The 17,979-nt window shown below is 39.4% G+C and overlaps 1 protein-coding gene across 2 annotated transcripts in view; it reads right to left on the reverse strand.

Annotated features, from left to right (window-relative positions):
• Positions 1-17,979, reverse strand: part of LOC129774059 (serine/threonine-protein kinase 32B) — a 384,143-nt gene that overhangs the window by 256,643 nt on the left and 109,521 nt on the right. The gene's annotated exons all lie outside the window — the stretch shown is intronic.

Genomic DNA, 17,979 nt, shown 5'->3' on the forward strand with positions numbered 1-17,979 from the left:
TAACATTAATACATTAACTACTATTACTTTTATTATATTTTTTTTCAACCGACCGATACGCTTTGCTTCGTACACCAGGCCAGTTTCAGATAAAGAGTTTGATGACCACCAAAGGTAAGAAACGTGGTTGTGATCGATTCGAAATGTTTTCGAATTACAGTCGATTTCGAAACTGACTATCATTTTCATTTACCACTTCGTTGAAACTGTCCCAGAAGGTGTCATGAGCTTCACGTGTAAGATTTAATTCAGTTTCGTCTCTTTTGCTTCGTTTAATTTGATTTGTGGTGAAGTAAGTGTATCCTCTCTCAGATTATCATTCCTGAGAACCATTAAGAGTTTTTCAATCTTGAATGAAAATAATTGATTGGTGTTCTTTGTTTATTTGAATTCGTAGTACTTACTCTTATTCGACTATTATTAAAATTATTTCAATATATCCACAAAAATTGCATAAATGTAATAGAAAATCCTTGACAGAAAAATCTATTCAATATTCCTTGCAGAAAACTTGATGCTTTTTTAGGGAATATTCAGTCTATACGAAAATTGAATCATAGTTCATTATTTTAATGTAAAAATGCGTTTATTGCTCCCTAAAATGTGAACCTTTATATGTTTCATGCACACATGCAGTTTCTCCCAGTTTCGTATTTGCAAAGAAAGATCTAAATATCAGGCCATTCGGCCAGAGAGCTTGCCGGATATCCAGTATCCGGTATCCGACCAAACTACTATCCGATTCATCACTAATAAGAACTGTCTATCGGAAATATTGTTCTTTATTATTTGAATTGATTCGAACGGTCCATTCGATCCCTATAGCTATCGCAAAATTTTCGTATTTTGTAAATCGATAAAATCTTATCGAAGCGAGTTCTTTCTCGAACTTCATTTGTGGCGAATTGCATATTTTGAAATGTTACCGAAGTGTTTCCCAAAGCAAAATATCAGGAATGCAATAAGCAAACCAAACAGTTCAAAAAAATGCCGACAGCTTCCATCTATAATAGCAAAATAGAGCTAACGAACGAAATTCTGCTCAACTAGAATTACATAATAAGACTCAATATTTAGTTTTAGAAATTTCTAATTTCTCGTTCGTCACTTCATCACGTTGTTCATGACTATACTTCTGGAAAGAAATCTGCACAATTTATTCACATTTCTCATCATAGTTTTTTTTAAATAAAAATAACAATACTTCATTAAAACTCGCATTCGCAGTCTTCAAAAGTGCAGCTTTCTCCAAAAAAATAGATTTTTGATAACCTTATAGCGGATGTTTCCTGCATTTTCAATTGGTCATTTAACAAATGATATGCCTGGAGAAAACATTGTTATTACATATTATTACAAAATAAAAATTATTACATATGATATAACTAACAATCTGAAAGAAAATGTTAAAAAGGAAATTAATCTGAAATCTGAAAGTATTATTTGCTACGAGAATACGATACCTGTATCTTCTACACTTAGCTCTACATAATTCTTAGTGGCTAATATTTACTTCATTTTTATTACCTGTATTACTTTGTTCTATACTGCCGTTCTACGCATAGTTGTCCTATGCTCCAAAATCAGCAACTGAGAAAAATGCAATCAAAGTTTTCGACCATATTTGTCTACTAGAAGCCTTAATCATTTTAGTTTAGCAATACACCTATTGTCTAATGAAATGGGAAGAGTTCCCCTTAATTGAATCAATCAAGCTTGATTACGGGCTTCAAAATTCAGGGTGGGACAATGCCTAGAATATCGACATGGGACAATTGATGTCGTTTTTCTTAATTCTGGGAACAAACAATAGGTTTTTTGTGTTTATCCGAAAGATTATGCATAAAAACATCGTTTTATGAAGAAGAGAGCAATCTGCAACAACTTTGCAGAATATAAATCCCATTGTAATTAGACATTCGCTAACAAGGTGTACACGTGTTCTGTTAAACCTTTTTTTATTTGTTTGAGAATTAGTCCGTTCTTCCAAACGATTTCAATATTTTTCAGTAAAAAAAAATGAGTGGGTTACATCTATGATATAACCGCAAGGTTGACGTGGGACTACCTTAGCGTAGCAATCATTTGTTTGCATTAATTAAATTTTTGGTTGAATGAAACAATTCCCGAATTCAATTGAATTCAATATATTTGCTTTGTGAGTAAAAAGATTGTATAATTATATATAAGGTCAATTCATGCATTGTGATAGATTATGTTCTTCGTTACAAGTAAATTTAGTGAGTCCTTTTACATTTCGTATGATGCCTAGGACAAAATATGTGAACGGAAGAATTATCAAATGATTATTTTATTTTACGTTTCCTTCTGATGTTTGCATCTCTCAAGTGTAAGTACTTCTCGAATCACGAATTTGCTTGATTTGATGAACTTCAAGCACTCAGTTTCGATTTTGACATGTACGTCGAACGCATATTGTTTAATCAATAGGCGTCATCGCAGCTATTGGTTATCAACATCTTGCCTAATCATCAAATGGTATGCGTAGTAATTCAGAGAGCAGAAAATATGAAGGCATATCCTTCAATTCAAGCTTGAATAACCGAGCCAAAGCGTGGTATTCGTACCCGCTTTTGTAATCCGTGTTAGGAAAACACTTTTCGGAGTGCAAAAAAAAACATACGAGTGCAGAAGTACCCCCGGAAGACCGTGTTAAGGAAACATATTCTAGTTTGCACAAAGGCAAGCGAGTACAAAAGTACTCGCAGTTTGCATTTATTTGCAGAGCCGATTTCCCCTGACATCTTGGTTTTGAAGCCTGTGTTAGGCAAACACATTTCAGTCGGAACAAAAATTTCACGTATCACGTATTTCACGTATTTGCAATGCCGATTTCCCGAGGCTGCTTGGTTTTGATGGCTGTGTTAAGGAAACCGTAGATCGGGCAAATCAACATGAGGCAGTTATGGCGTTTAGATAACGCTTAACATTTTACAGTTATTCAATTGTTTATCTAATGAAAACTAACATTTTATTAATTGCGATAGAAGCGTAGAAATATTCCCTATCAATTGATGCAAACATCTTTCCGATCCAGTAAGAAATGTTCGAGTTATAAGCATTCGGAATCTTTCATTTTTTCCTGCATGTTCTGTGTTTAGGTTTTCATTTTACTCCCCATATACTCCGGTTAGACGTAGTCCCACGTCAAAAGTAAACAGCGTAAACTTTTTTCTCACCGAGAGAATTGCTCCCTGGACTCCCTAGAAGCGTATTGCTCGTTGCTTTTCGCTCGGGTGTTGTCAGTTCGATCAAAGATGGCGTCGAAACAACAAACACTCCGCGAGCGCGTTGTACGGTTCATCGAAACGCGTGAAAATCAAGGGGAAAAGTTTACAGTGAATCACTATCGGGACGAAAACGTGCCGGTGAGCACTGTTTACCGGATCCTGGCATCCCGGAACGTCGAGCGGAAGACCGGTAGTGACCGTGTGGCGAAGATCATGATGAAAAAGAAGAATAAATCTCTGAAAAAGCTGTTCCACAACCATGACCGTATGAGTTTGCGTGACTCCGGCCTAAAATTTCGCTGCTTCCATTTCTACATCCACAGAACTCTCAAGCATCGTCTAGTTCTAGTTCCCCAGAATACATGGACGAGCAGATAGCGACCGTGAAATTTCAGTGCCGGTGGATGACGAAGAATTATCGCGAGACGTCGTTCGTGCTGGACGACGAAAAATAGTTTCCGCTGCCAAAGTCCCACATACCCGGCAATGACCGGTACTATACCAGCGACAAGGCTTCCACACCCCTGGAAACCTAAGCACAGAACATGCAGGAAAAAGATGAAAAATTTCGAATTCTTATAACTCGAACATTTTTTAATGGTTCGAAAATATGTTTGCATCAATTGATAGTAAATATTTCTACGCGTCTATCACAATTAAATAAATGTTATTTTTCCATGAGATAAACAATTGGATAACTGTAAAATGTCAAGTCAAGGCAAATATGTTGATTTCAATTGAATTCGACAATTCAATCGATAATTTAATCAATGTAATACAAATGCTTACTAAGACAATTGATGTATTCATGGTGAAATGACAAAATAAACTAAACACAAAACAAGGGACTGCTGTCAAATGGTGCAGTGTTCCCAACATGAATTTCTATATCTAATCAAAAACACCCATTACTATTCTATATTATGACAACATTAAAAAAAAAAACTATCGACCCAACGGTATCATGGGCATCATGAACCATAACATTTTTTCTTAAATTCCTCTATTATTCACACTGAAGAAATTATGAGCTTCGTCAGCACAACGGCTCTCCAGTCAAAACAAAAGTACTCCACTTCATGAATATTTGCTGTACTGGATTATATTAAACCTTGCAGTGCACAAAGCTTTCACAACATGAGCATGAACACCCATCCGGGGCAACATTCCCTTGCGTTGGCACACCAGAAAAAGAAGCATCAGCAAAGGATGCTGTTGAGACCGAGAGCAACCCATTTGCTCGAGCATTATGGCCCATGACCCTTCTGGGACACTGTTCCCCAGCGTTGAGCTGCGAACAAATGTTTGACTCCCGAGCGATGGGGTGTGTCGAGAAAGAAGATCGGACTTGTTCTTCCGGTTCGGAAAACCCATTCGGATGCAGGCTGGAATATATTCTGCTGCTCCGGCCGTTCCCGGTTCCCGGGATCCCGATGGGCAGAGCGCTAAAATTTGCTGCTGCCAACGATGGCAGGAATTGTGCTCGAGCGGATGTTTCTGGGATGCTGAGCTGCTCATAATTCAAGCTTCCTGGGCTAGCGGATGAATTTTGACTGAGACTGCAGCAGACAGATGCACACACACACGCGCCCAATATGGCCGCATAAATGTTCAGAGCTGTAACACAATCACTATGGTGCTTTGAATTTGATGGTGCTTTTTAAATGTAAATGGTAGAGGGATTGGAATTCGGAACTCTGCATCGTTTCATCTGCTCGTTTTATGCGGTAGCAGTTTCTTTGAGTGAACGCAAAAACTGGAATGTTAAATAATCTAAACATTACACGAACACAGTATTAGGGTGTTATTCCGTTATCGGAACCATTGTAGTAATTATCCCCCTCGGCGGTCATTGATTCCATTTCATTAAACTCATACACAATCAGGAAATCGATAAGAATCGTCTATTCTCCACCTTTAATGGCGTGGAAATCGCCCATTGTTCCCTTTTTTTCGCGCCCTGTCTCTCTCTCTCTCTCTCTCTCTCTCTCTCTCTCGTTCTAATCCGATTGATTTTAGTACTATTCCGTGAGGAGCGGAAATGTTGTTTTTATGTGGCCGGTGCTACGTGATGCGAAGCTCAAATGTCTACCCTTGCTGCCTCCCTCCCGTACTCTTGGCAACGATCCTGGGGGCGGCTGTCATCAAGGACATAAATTCCCACCAGCGCACCCGAGCCGGAGCCAACACAAACAACGGTGCGTCCCCGCGGCCTGTCACGCCGAAAGATTAGTCAAATGCTTGTGCGCCACAAACAGACGCGTGTTTTGATAACGCCCCCTTCTTCCAATAGAAATTGCTCCGCATTTCTGGAATATAAATCGGTATCTGAGAAATACGTCTCGGCAGATGTTTTGGCAAAAAAAATGTTCCTGCTACAGGAAGGAAGGGAACGTAAACAACAAAGCCAACTCAAATGGGGAGACAAAAAACTAATGGGCTCACAAAAGGCCAGAAGTTCTGTGCGGGAAATGATTTAATTGCCCAGAACAAGTTCCAGATGCCGGAAGCACCAGGGAGTCTGCGTTCGGTGTGCCCACGCCGGCAACAACGGGACAACAACATGTTGTTCTGAGGGTGTTGCACGTTGTGATTCTGTGCTGGAGAGAAACTTTAGAAATCTCCATGGTTGAAGAGGACTTTCCACTGGATAAACTACCTTCGATACTATATTTAGCATTTCCGTATTTAGCTGACCTTTATGAGACAGTTCGTTGGTTCATCGTATTTCACTAGGATTAAACCGCCTCGAAACGGTGCAAAAATGGTGTCGTTTTCCAATGATTTTACCGATCTTTATTTTTTATCTGACACTAATAACGAACTGGATGGAAAAACAGGGACAGTTGGGGTTTTTGATGTCCCCTCGAGTGCTGGGTCGTTCGAAGGTGAACTATTACCACGGAGGCCAGGAGGAACCTGATTTTGCTTGTCCGCTGCACTCGATTTTTTAGGCAAGCTAACAGGGGGTATCACCGGAGGGACTTGTTCTTGAACTTTGGGAGTGGTCACATTTTTGCGCCGAGGATTCCCTTGGAAGATAAACGCTAGCTGTGTCCGCTTCCATTTCGTCAACTGGCAACGTAACGAAGACATTGTGTGTGTTGATTGGTTGTTGTTCTTGAGCCAGTGGAGAAGTGCCCTTCAAAATTTCTGCGAATGTGCGTTTAGAGCGTTCCCTCAAAGAGCGCTTCTGTTTCTCCCAGCGACTCTTGTATGTTTCACAAGCTGAGAGCACGTGTGGGGATCCCCCGCAATATTGACACTTATGCTCAGTCGCACTGCAGGATTTCCCCTCATGTTGTTCTTCGCAAGTGGCACATTGTTCTTTATCGGCACAATAAGCAGCCGTGTGACCAACTGACTTGCACTTTAGACAAGTTTATCTACCATCACGTAGTCAGGGAGAGCTGAACCAGCGAAGGTGACTCAAAACGAGTTGGACGGCGTAAATTTAGTTCCATTCCCTTCATGGGAGACTGTTCCGAGCTGGCGGCAACCTAAGATCTTGACAGTCGTCGTGGGCAGCTTTTTAAAACGGCCAGTACCTTCACTCGTAATGTATTCGCACGTCAAGCCCGTTTCGGTTATCACACCCTCAATTTCGACTATGTGAGAGGGAATGTAAACCCGATACTCAATTGTAAAATGCTGATCGACAGCAATCTCGTTTGCGTCTTTTCGATCGGTCACGACAACTCGCAATTTGTTTGGTCTAACCTTCGAAATTTCCGAAACGGAGTTATACCTTGCCAGATCTTTCGCGATCTGCATGACTTTCAACGCTTTTCCATTTGGCTTAGGCCTGAAGAAAACAACCTGTTCGCACCCCAACATGTCCTGACATGTTTGCTTTCCGAGCTAAGCGGAAAGTTTTGGCAATATGACGCGAGCAAAGCAGATACGTATGCCCCGCCCGCTCGACATCACTACCAGCCAATGCAACGGGAGAGAAATAAAAGAAAACTTCTTGTATATAGAGAAAGTGTGTACATATTCGCCTTAAGTTTAATTCCATTCTCACTCCATTTCCAACCACCATTGAGTAAAAACCATCCGTGTAATTTAACCGTGTGAATAAAACAGTATAAAAGTCAAAACCATCAACTAGTTCTTTAATTAGCAAATCATCATCCTGATTCCACCGGAGAACCAGCAGCCATCCAGAAGGAAGTGCCAAAAAGTGATACAGTCCACTTGTGATCGAGGTGGTTCTGTTAACGTGCCTGTGGAACCAATCCGTCCTTTCAAAGGACACGAAAGTGTGCTAGTGTCCTTCCACAAGTGCTTAAGCGGAACGCTCGCTCCCCCACAATCATCTGGCACGGCCTTCACACAACCCAGGGACCAGTTCCGGGTGCATCTTCTGGATAGACCTTAACACGGGGAGTGGGAATAACAGGGGGGGCAACGGGGATTGAGAGGGATCGGGGACAGTAGGGTGCGAAGGCGAAGGTTGAGAAGGAGCGGGGAGAACAGAGGGAGAAGACGAGGTTGAAGGTAAAGTGGGATCGCAGATGGGAGATTTGCTAGTTTTCTGGAGGGAGGCTTGGTAGGGTTAGCTGACTCGTCCCCAGAAGAACTATCTTCCGTAATTGGAATGCGTTTGAGTGCCTTTTTTTCATCGGTTAGGAGGGAACTAGAGTCCGAGACCTCCATATCCGAAGGTCCCCCACTCTCTGCCATTTTAAAATTGGCACTTATATTCTAAGTATTTTTTGACGTAGAACAACGTCTTTCATTAAGGGTGCCAAATCAGAAAACAGGTCACGTTTTTATGAAATAAAGTTAATGTTAATAACTATTTTTGCCGTGAACTGATTCTGGCGATTTACATACCAAACGAATCGGAAATTCCCTCAGATTTGTTTGATATGCTATACATTACAATCCCATAGTCTGTATATGGTTTAAATTGATGAAAACTGGAAGCATTCCCATTTTCTCATACATTTGTTCTGTCCATGTGTGTGCTTTTCCGAACAGAGCTGTCAATAACGAGCACCTTATCGACGAGCAACAAAGGGAAAATCGTAAGATGTAAAGTTTCCGTGAACAAAGGGAAAGAAGAAGAACGAAAGGAATATTTGCCTAGAGTAGAAACAGTGGATCTTGCTGAGGCAAACTTCATTATTCGTGAGGACACCGACGGGACAACACCGTTGCTGGGCGAGCTGAACGGCGAGGGATTGAATGGTTTTCTCAAGGCAATGGGAGTGGAGAAGTAATATGTGGAAAGAGTAGAGTTTTCCAAGGGTCTTTTTGAAGGCTAGAGACGAATGAACTGAGGAAGTTTAAAGTCTTTTTAATTCAACATGGAAAGGAAGAAAAGGCAAACTTTCAGTACCGGTCTAGATACGAAACAATGAACATCGCTTGTTCTTCCTTGTGCCAACACATGTCTTCGTTTCGGACTGAGCTGTGGACGCGACCAAATTACTCACTCGCTGATGTCTCTGGCATTGCAATCATTGCATCAAACTGACGCCATTGCATTAAGGTTCTGAGCTACACAATTGTGTGGGGAATCATCAAGCTAGGCTTTTGTCAGCTCACCAAGAAAATCAACATTCTGGAATTTTGTCAGTGATTTGGTTTCGCATGACAGTAGGAAAACTCACTCCACAAAGGATGACAGCTAAGCTAATCTAAACTGGCAATATTAACCAAAAGGCCTTCTGTTGAGAAGAGTTCAAAACAGAAATAAGAGTGTATATATTCAGTTGCTTCAAGCCATCGATATATAAATTTGTGTGCGTACGTGCGTGCTTCATGACCAGTACGTAAAAATAGTGCATCTTCGCTACGCTGAAATTCCATTTGTAATGATAAATACAGTCAACTCTCCCTAACTCGATATCCAAAGGGACCATCGAGTTAGGGAGGTATCGAGATACAGAAAATTTTTTCCTAATTTTTTTTATGTCTCAAATTCTCATATATTAAGGTAAGTGTCCCAATTATGGTATGAATTTCAATTTTTGATTCATTCCCTTAAAGTGAAAAAACACCTTTCTCATATAAAAAAACTATTTTTTCCAGAATCTTTCAGGAGGTGATAGACGGTTATATTTTACGAAAAAAATCCTTCTACGCATATGTTAGAATTTCAACGATGACAGACTTATAGAACTTTTTCTTTTTTCCGGATTCTGTTGGCTCAAACTGACTCTACATTGAAAAGTATGCTACGTAATCCGATTTTGTTGCTTTCATTTGAAAGATGAGAAAATTTAGTACAGGATATAGTAGTGGAACATCTAAATTAGTGGATTAAACATTTTTGAAGTGGAAAATTTAAAAGTTTTTTTTTATTTGTAATTATTAATTTTATCCTAAAACTTCATGCTAAACTTGATTGTTTCTATCAATTAAATTAAAGCTCTCTAACCTCTCTACAATTTGTTCTTTGACGCCCAACTTCTATCTCTCTTAATTTCGCTGCAATATCGATATAAACAATTCCTGATGAAGATTCAATCAAAATCTTCAAAAATCGCGATTTTTAACCCACTGTACTTATAAAAGCCACTTAAATTTCACCTTAATGCTGAAAGGTTTTTTTTTCTTGAAATTATTCATATTTGAATTATTAAAAAAAACTTTTTTTTTCAAACTATACAATCGAGTCCTAAATTTTACATAATCGAATCATATATAATCGAGTTTGTATATAATCGAGTCCAACTAGCATGAGGCACTAGGTTAACAAAGAAAATATTGATTAAGTATGTTACTCAAACTGAATTGTAACGATCACGCAGGAACTGTTCAATCACAAAGAAATGTTCGAATAGTTTCACAGGAACATTTTCAGTTGATTTCTATATTCCGGACATATTCTTCAGGTTTGATTAGCGTTTTTCTCAGGTTTTTCAACACTTTCCAGTATATCGGTATCTGGCATCAGATCACAGCAAATCACGTTTTGGTCCTTTTTGCACTAATTATTAAAAGACATTGAGCAATCGAACGGTATTGTACCGTCGACATCAGCAAGCTCACGACGCATTAATTATGCCAGCGGAATATCACTCCCGTCCATGTTGGTTGTGCTTTGAAGTTAGGAATTCCCAGTTTCTGGACAAATTCTCAAGCCATATCCCGAAGAATAGAAGAGGGGTAAATTATTCTGTCTAGCTTGACAAGACAAAAATTCATTGACCGCTCCAGCTTCTCGATTCTGACCAACCTTATATGCTTTTGGTCTAGATACAATTTTCCATTCCGATTCCATTTTTACTTTAGTTTGAGTAGTGTTGATACCGCACTTTGTGCAATACTGAAATTATTTGCAGCTTCAGACCCCTTCCGTCCATATTTTTCGACCTGCTCGATGATGCTCAAACCTTGCGCAATGGTTAGCGTTTTGGTTGTTCGCTTGAAAGGTTTCTCGTGGTTTTCCATACTTGAAAAGAAATTGTTTGATGACACGAACACTCCGTCTTCACTTTCAAGGGCAATTGAAATCTGAGGTAATAACGCACAAAAACATGTACGCGAAAATCAATCGAGTTAGGGAGGTGAAAATCCATGGAAAAATGAACACATCGAGTAAGAGAGGCATCGAGTTAGGGAGGTATCGTGTTATGGAGAGAAGAATGCTTGTAAAATCGAAGGTGCCATGAAATCCATCGAGTTAGGGAAAATATCGAGATACAGAACATCGAGTTAGGGAGAGTTGACTGTATAAACAAGGAGGGGAGATAGCGGGAGGGAATTATTTACGCTAGGGTATTAGTAATGAGTCTCTGCAGAGGCAAATATTCTGTATTTTTCCAAGCAGTTAACATTGATTGTTTTCTGTCATCATAAAGGCTTCGTTGGTGTCTTAGACATTGCATCAATGCATTGAACTGACGCTATGGCGAAGCAGACGGTAAGGTTGTGCGTCAAAAAATATTTGGGGAATACCAAACATCTTGAATATAGTGCTGGAATGTTATAAATTATTTGGGTTCAAGAGCCAGTCGCGAAACTACCTTCAACTAGGATTGCATTTGCGCTTATTTTGATCATAATGAAGCAATGTTACTCTTTTCGAGATTGTTGAGATTAACAGAAAGAGATTATTTCATTTATATAATCACCATGAAACTAAATGTCGTTCTGGAATTTTGTATGTTATTTGGTTTCGCTTGCCAGTAGCAAAACTTTCTCCACTAAGGATGACAGCTGCACTTATCTCGAGCATGTATTGTTCTGCGAGCACAAAAATGACGTGTCTTGAACACAACCTCCTATAGTTTTATAAATAATATTTTACAATAATAATAATTCACAAAAACAAAAAAAAACCTATTATCAATAAAAAATTGTAAGGGGTTATATAGGACATATAGGACACTAGGACACGACCGCATACTTTCGACGTAGAACTACGCAATTATATTATGCAATCCACTTGTTTACCACTTCATATATATTCTTAGAATGCATCGAAATTTTTGTAATAGATTATGTTTTTCGTTACAAATAAATTTGATGAACGTCCTTCTACTTTGATATAATGCCTAGGCCAAAATATTGTTAACGAATCATTATATTTTACATTTCTCTCTGAAATTATCGCACATCTCATGGTTACGTAGTTCTCAAACCGCGAAAGTTCACCTCTAGTATCTGAAATGACGATTTTCCCAGGCTTCTCAGTTTGAAAGTAAGTTTTAGGGAAACATATTCCGGTCTGCACAACGACAAGCGGGTACAAAAGTACTCAACACCAAAAAATACTCCCGACTTGCATGTATTTGCGAAGCAGATTCCCCCAGGTACATGAATTTTGAAGTCCGTGTTAGGGAAACACAGCTCAGAGGGAAAAAAATACCCCCGACTTGCATGTTTTGACAAAGCGGATTTCCCCAGGCATATTGATTTTGAAGTCCGTGTTAGGAAAACACAGCTCGGTGGGAACAAAAATACCCCCGACTAGCATGTAAATTTGCAAAGCGGATTTCCACACGTACATAGATTTTGAAGTCTGTGTTGGGGAAATCGGGCCAATCAACCCTTGGAGGTTAGGGCGTTTAGATAACGATTGAAATTTTACGGTTATTAAATTGTTCATCTCATGAAAAATTACATTTTATTAATTGTGATAGACGCGTAGAAATATTCCTATCAATTGATGCAAACCTCTTTCCGATCTGTTAAGAAACGTTCGAGTTATGAGCATTCGAAATACGGGTACAGTTAGCATACAAATCGGCAGAACAAATGCATGGGAAAAAAGGAAGTTCTTCCAGTTTTAACGAATTCAAACCATTTAAAAATTAGCGAATTGTAATGTCAAACATATCAAACAAATCTTACAGAATTTCCGATTCGATTGGTATGCAAATCATGAGAATTCGTTCACAGTGAAAATAATTATTAACGTTAACTTTATTTCATAAAAACGTGACTTGTTTTCTGATTTGGCACCCTTCCAGAAAGACTTACCCGCACTGGCACTGTTGGCACGATGACTCGGCGAAAACTCCAATGTCGGCGAAGCAGCGACAAAATAAAAAACCAATCCTTGGCTTTCCGAGGATGAAAGCCTCTATCCACTTTCAGGCAGGGTACTCCACTCACTATGCAGATAGCGAAATAAACTCTTTAGCGGCAAAAAAAAACAACAATCACGTGGTAACCGATAACGGAACTTAGACGCGACTTTCCTTCGTCTGGTTACTTCGGGCAATCGGCGAAGAATGACTACTTGAGTTTTGATTTTAAAAAATATCAATGAAATGGAAGAAAAAATTACACAAAATCATTTTTCTCAACAATATTTTTTTTTAAACTTCGAGAAAATTGTATGAATAGCTCATACAATAATCATCAAGTCATCCATTCATCAAAAGGAGAAAAATTACTTTTTCTTACAACAACTCTTTCATGTTTACACACAAAAATGTTACGAGTTCAACACTAGTGAAAAAGAAAGTTACAAATCATTCATTTATGACGGCGCCAGTGGTTGTATGGTTAGCGTAACAGCCTCACAATCCGATCGGCCTGGGTTCAATCCCAGCTGGCGTCGTTGGGATTTTCTGAGGCGAAAAATCTCTGGTTACGTCTTCCTTCGGAGCGGAAGTAAAAGAAGTTGGCCCGGTTCATGAGTTGTTGAGTCTGATAGGTAGGAACAGGTGGAGTCGCCTCCCTGATGTCGGTGATTGGCACTAAAGTGGCGGAAATAGGCCGACGAAAAAATAAGCGAAGATAAAAAAAAAAAAAAAAAATCATTCATTTCGAGGCTACGCATAGCATTTTGTTGTTTTGGTACAGTTCGCGATGAAGTGTTCCTCTTATTTACACCAAAATTTGTTCGATCGGCTAGATAAAACAGCTGAACGTATCAATATGAAACGTTCATAGGAATTTATAGTGCACACTGGGTTAAAAATTCACCTGCTTACATTGGAACTTACCGCAATACTTGCAATTTTCCGCAAAACAGCCTTTCGGAATGCGGTGCGATCATTATTTATTGAATAATTCATCATCAAACACGAAAGGGTAAGTTTTCATTAAAAAAAAAAACATCTCAGTATAGGAAAGTCCTACAGGAACGTTCTAGAAATCAAATGGAAACTGGTGGATAAGGTTTTTTGGATTTGCTATTGAGTTAGTTAGCAGAAAAAATTGTTAGTCCAGGAACACTTTGATAAAACAGCAAAAAATCGATCGAGGCGCTCTTGATACAAATATGTTTTCCTGAAATACAGACAGCATGGCTACAATTGATTGCTCAACATTTTCATTGTGCCATTTCTTGAATCTCGAGCACGATTAGACATGGCGCAGCGAATTGCCCCAATCGCACCATCGCCATATGCTCTCCCCACCCCCCGACCGAAGGACGCAACTCACAGCAAGACTCCTTCCAACTGCCGCCGCGCAACAGGCGGTGACATTTAACCCACTGACCTGGAAGTAAACACCACACTCTCCTTCCACGATTGACGTTGTTGGCCCAAAGCATTACAAACAGGGATCGGGGCCGGGCAAGCGAGCGAGCGATTGAATTTTTTAACGACCACAAGCCAAACATCACCCCTTCGCAGTGCGTGGGCGAACCGCCGTCTTATCGTCGCCAGTTTATTGAAGCGCGTTAGATCCTGATCTGCTCCAACCATCACTGGAGCGAACAACGTCAGCCTCGTAATTACCAATTAAACCGGGCAGAGCGGAAAAAAGTTTCCAGCAAATTTAGCTTGCGCGATGTAATGTTCCGGAGTTAGCTGCCACTGAAATGGATCCGGGGATTTATCTCATAACCGCCTTCCACCTCCGAAACTGGATGGTACGGCGCTCGGGATACGTGAGACGTCGGCTGCACGTGGAGCGAGTGAAAATTAAAGGTGTGTTTATCAATAAACAAGCTGCGCCTGGCGCGTGGATTCGGAATCCGAGGAAGCGAACCTCGGGGGGAAGCGAAGCGGTTTGGGTGGAAGGCAATTTTTGCCCTGAGCGGAAGTAAAAGTTTTCGGAAAGCACCATGTTGTTGCACCACGGAGAATGTTACCACTTTCGGAGTCTGGTGGTGTTAGCATAAGTTATGCGAGCTTCCCGCTCTGTGATCCATTGGAGCGAATCTGCCGGACACCGCATGTTTGCTTGCAGTTTTGAGCTACTCTTTTACCCCCCAAACAATATGATGGATAGTAGAACGATGCAGTTGCAGCTTTAATTGAGCTGAAATCATCGCTAGCAATAGCTGGTAGAGTGATGCTGGATCTTCTCATCCGCCATTACCACTGTCCAAGAAAGGGGGGTAAAACCACAAGCGTTCAACATATACTGTAATACAATATTATTGAGAATAGTGCCACCGCGTGTGCATCCAAGGGAATGTGATGGGAAGGACAGAGAATGCAATGCTATCTGGTAAGTGCTTAGGGCGCATCCAGTGACAGTGGCATCCGCTTCACAACGAACTTCCTTTTTCACAAATGATGGTGGAATTCAGTTTAACAAACCGACAGCCAGCGGCACAATTTCACTCTGGAGAGACCCGTATAAGTCCTGCAGAGCGGAGCCCCGAAAAGCGAAAAACGTAACCGGTCAGCAGTTGTTCGCTAACTGGGCTAAAAGTGAGCACAGTTACCGAATTCCGTTCGTTAACTCTTTGGGGCACGGTGGTATTAAAAATGTCCACCATGTCACCCACGTAATAATGCACGGTGGGAAATTTTTTGTCCCACCTAGAATTATTAGAATAGCTACGCGCTCATTATTTTTTTCGGAACCTTTTTATTTAAACTAGTTGGCAACACCATTAGCAAATGTCAGAAATGTATTCGATTGCGTTGGCAAAGTTTATCATCATATGACAAGTTCATCAAGTGTTGAAACCAAAAAATTTCAGTAGGGCAGCTTTATTTTGTGATTTTGTGAGAAAAATAGTAAAAGTAAGTCTTTTTTGTATTATACATTACTTCTATATAAGAAACTGAAGTTATTTTTAAGAAAAATAAAACTTTATCCCTTTTTTTTTGTAAATGATGAAAGTGTGGTGGGACTTTATTTAGCCCACCATGCAATCTAGCGAGTAAGAAAATAAAAGCAGGTTTTCAATTTATTATTTATGTTTATAGTGAAAACTTGAAATATGTATTTTTGAAGTTTTAAAATATGTATTGTTTACCCTTCTGATTCAAGATGAACCAAAATAACCTGGATTTTGAAGAAATACCTTCAGATGACAATTCTATAATTGATTCTGAATCTGACGAGGAAGAATTGCTTTTTTTTTTCTTTCTTTATTAAAGAGATTTTCAGCCAAAGGCTGGTTCATCTCTAAACGAGAGAGTGGAGAGGTCGAGGGGACTCTCCCAAATAGTGGGTAATTGTACCCCTTATTATGTTACACCCTAAACATGGAGCCATGAGTGGGCTAGACCTATGAATTGGGGACATCAAATTTTCTATATTTTCTATTTTTATATTGGTTTCCGTTCTCGTTGTCCTAGTCCATGCCTGGTCTTTGCCTTGTAGATCCGTTGTTGCTGTTTCCTTTGCGTGTCCTTTCTATTGTTCGCGTCGTCGTGCTTATCCATTGAAACTTGTTTCCGTTCTCGTTGTTCTAGTTCATGTCTCGTCTTCATTTTATTGACCCGTCGTTGCCTTTCCGTTTATCGTGTCTACAAGTGGCATCACAGAGGAGTCTACTGCCGGTCGGGCCATCACCCTCCTCCATTCGCGTGGTGTGTGTTTGGTGGTGTGATTTACGTCCGGTTGTACATGTTGTTATCTTTTAAGTATGCAATCACTGCAGCAATTGTGGATGTGTCATTGCCTAAAGCGTCTCTGATATTTCCAGGGACCCCGTGTAGTGTTCTTGACCCATCGTATTGTGGACAGTTGCGATAAAACGAGAAAAAAAATGCCTAAATTTAGTAAAAATATCAAACATCGAGGAGAATATGAATCATTAGTAAGTGATAAATTAAATAAATTGTCAGGGAATTGGAATACCCATTACTTGTTCATTGATGGCGGATTATAATAATAATATGAATGCCGTTGATAAATTCAATCAATTGATGTCTAGTTACAGTCTTGATCGCCGCAGTAGAAAATGGTGGCATCGTATTTTGGTTTATTTGCTTGACGCGAGTGTTGTTACTGGATATATTGTATGCAAACAATTGGATAAAAATATAACATTAAAAAATTCAAAGGTCAATGTGCTAAAGGATTTGTTGCACAAGCATTGATAAATAAAAATATATCCAAATCCAAATCACTACCAGTAGAAATAAGTAAATCTAAACCAACGGTTTCATTAGAAATTAAAAGAAAAGATTCAAAGCATCAACCGATACGTTCCAGTCGTAGACGATGTGCGTTATGCAGTACAAAAAAAACATGAGGTTCGCGCATTATGGTCTTGTACTGTATGCAAAGTCCCGCTGTGCTTTAGTAAAGATATGTGTTTTAATAAATACCACTCATGAGCATGCTCATTTAGCATTCTTCTCATGCTACACGGTGGGACTATTAGAATCCCACCTTAAAACAAAATACACAATTGAAATATTTATATATTTTTGTATTTTTATATCATTGTATATCTTTATCAATAAAAACACCCCAATTTATTTCAATTTTGAATGGTATGAAATTTCTGTGCAACATGGGTATTTTTATTTTCTAAAACTATGTGCCTCAAAGGGTTTACGAGGCTGACTCTTTAAACGTCAAAAACACTGGGGGGAACAACAATGGATCAATGGATGCTCTCAAAGCTAATAATAGAAAAATATGGAAGCGCAAAATAAACACTAAGATGAACTTTAAGTAATAATTTATGTATTAAATCAAGGAATAATTTTTTTTCCGACATGAATCAATGTATTAGACACGGCTTGCCAAGTTGCATAAATAAGGCTAGTGTTCAATTATTTGAGAAAAATATTTTACATAAAAAAACCGAATTTGCTTTATTAACTTCAAACATGACATAGTTGCGAGATTTGTCTCAAAGATAATGACTGTTGAAATTTTGAAATGCGAAGTATATACCGTGCGGGATCGAGATCCGTACACTGAATCTACTGATAAAAATGAATAAAATTGTACGTATGAAATGTACGGATCTTGATGCTGTACGGCAGTGTTGCCACACGTACAGATGTATCTGGAATGGTACAGATTTCTTCGTTATTTTTGGTACAGATACTGTACGGTACAGAGTACAGATTTTTGTCAAAAGGTACAGATTGGTGCAGATTTTGTC

Source organism: Toxorhynchites rutilus, chromosome 1 (genome assembly GCF_029784135.1).
Source record: "Toxorhynchites rutilus septentrionalis strain SRP chromosome 1, ASM2978413v1, whole genome shotgun sequence".
Lineage (NCBI taxonomy): Eukaryota > Metazoa > Arthropoda > Insecta > Diptera > Culicidae > Toxorhynchites > Toxorhynchites rutilus.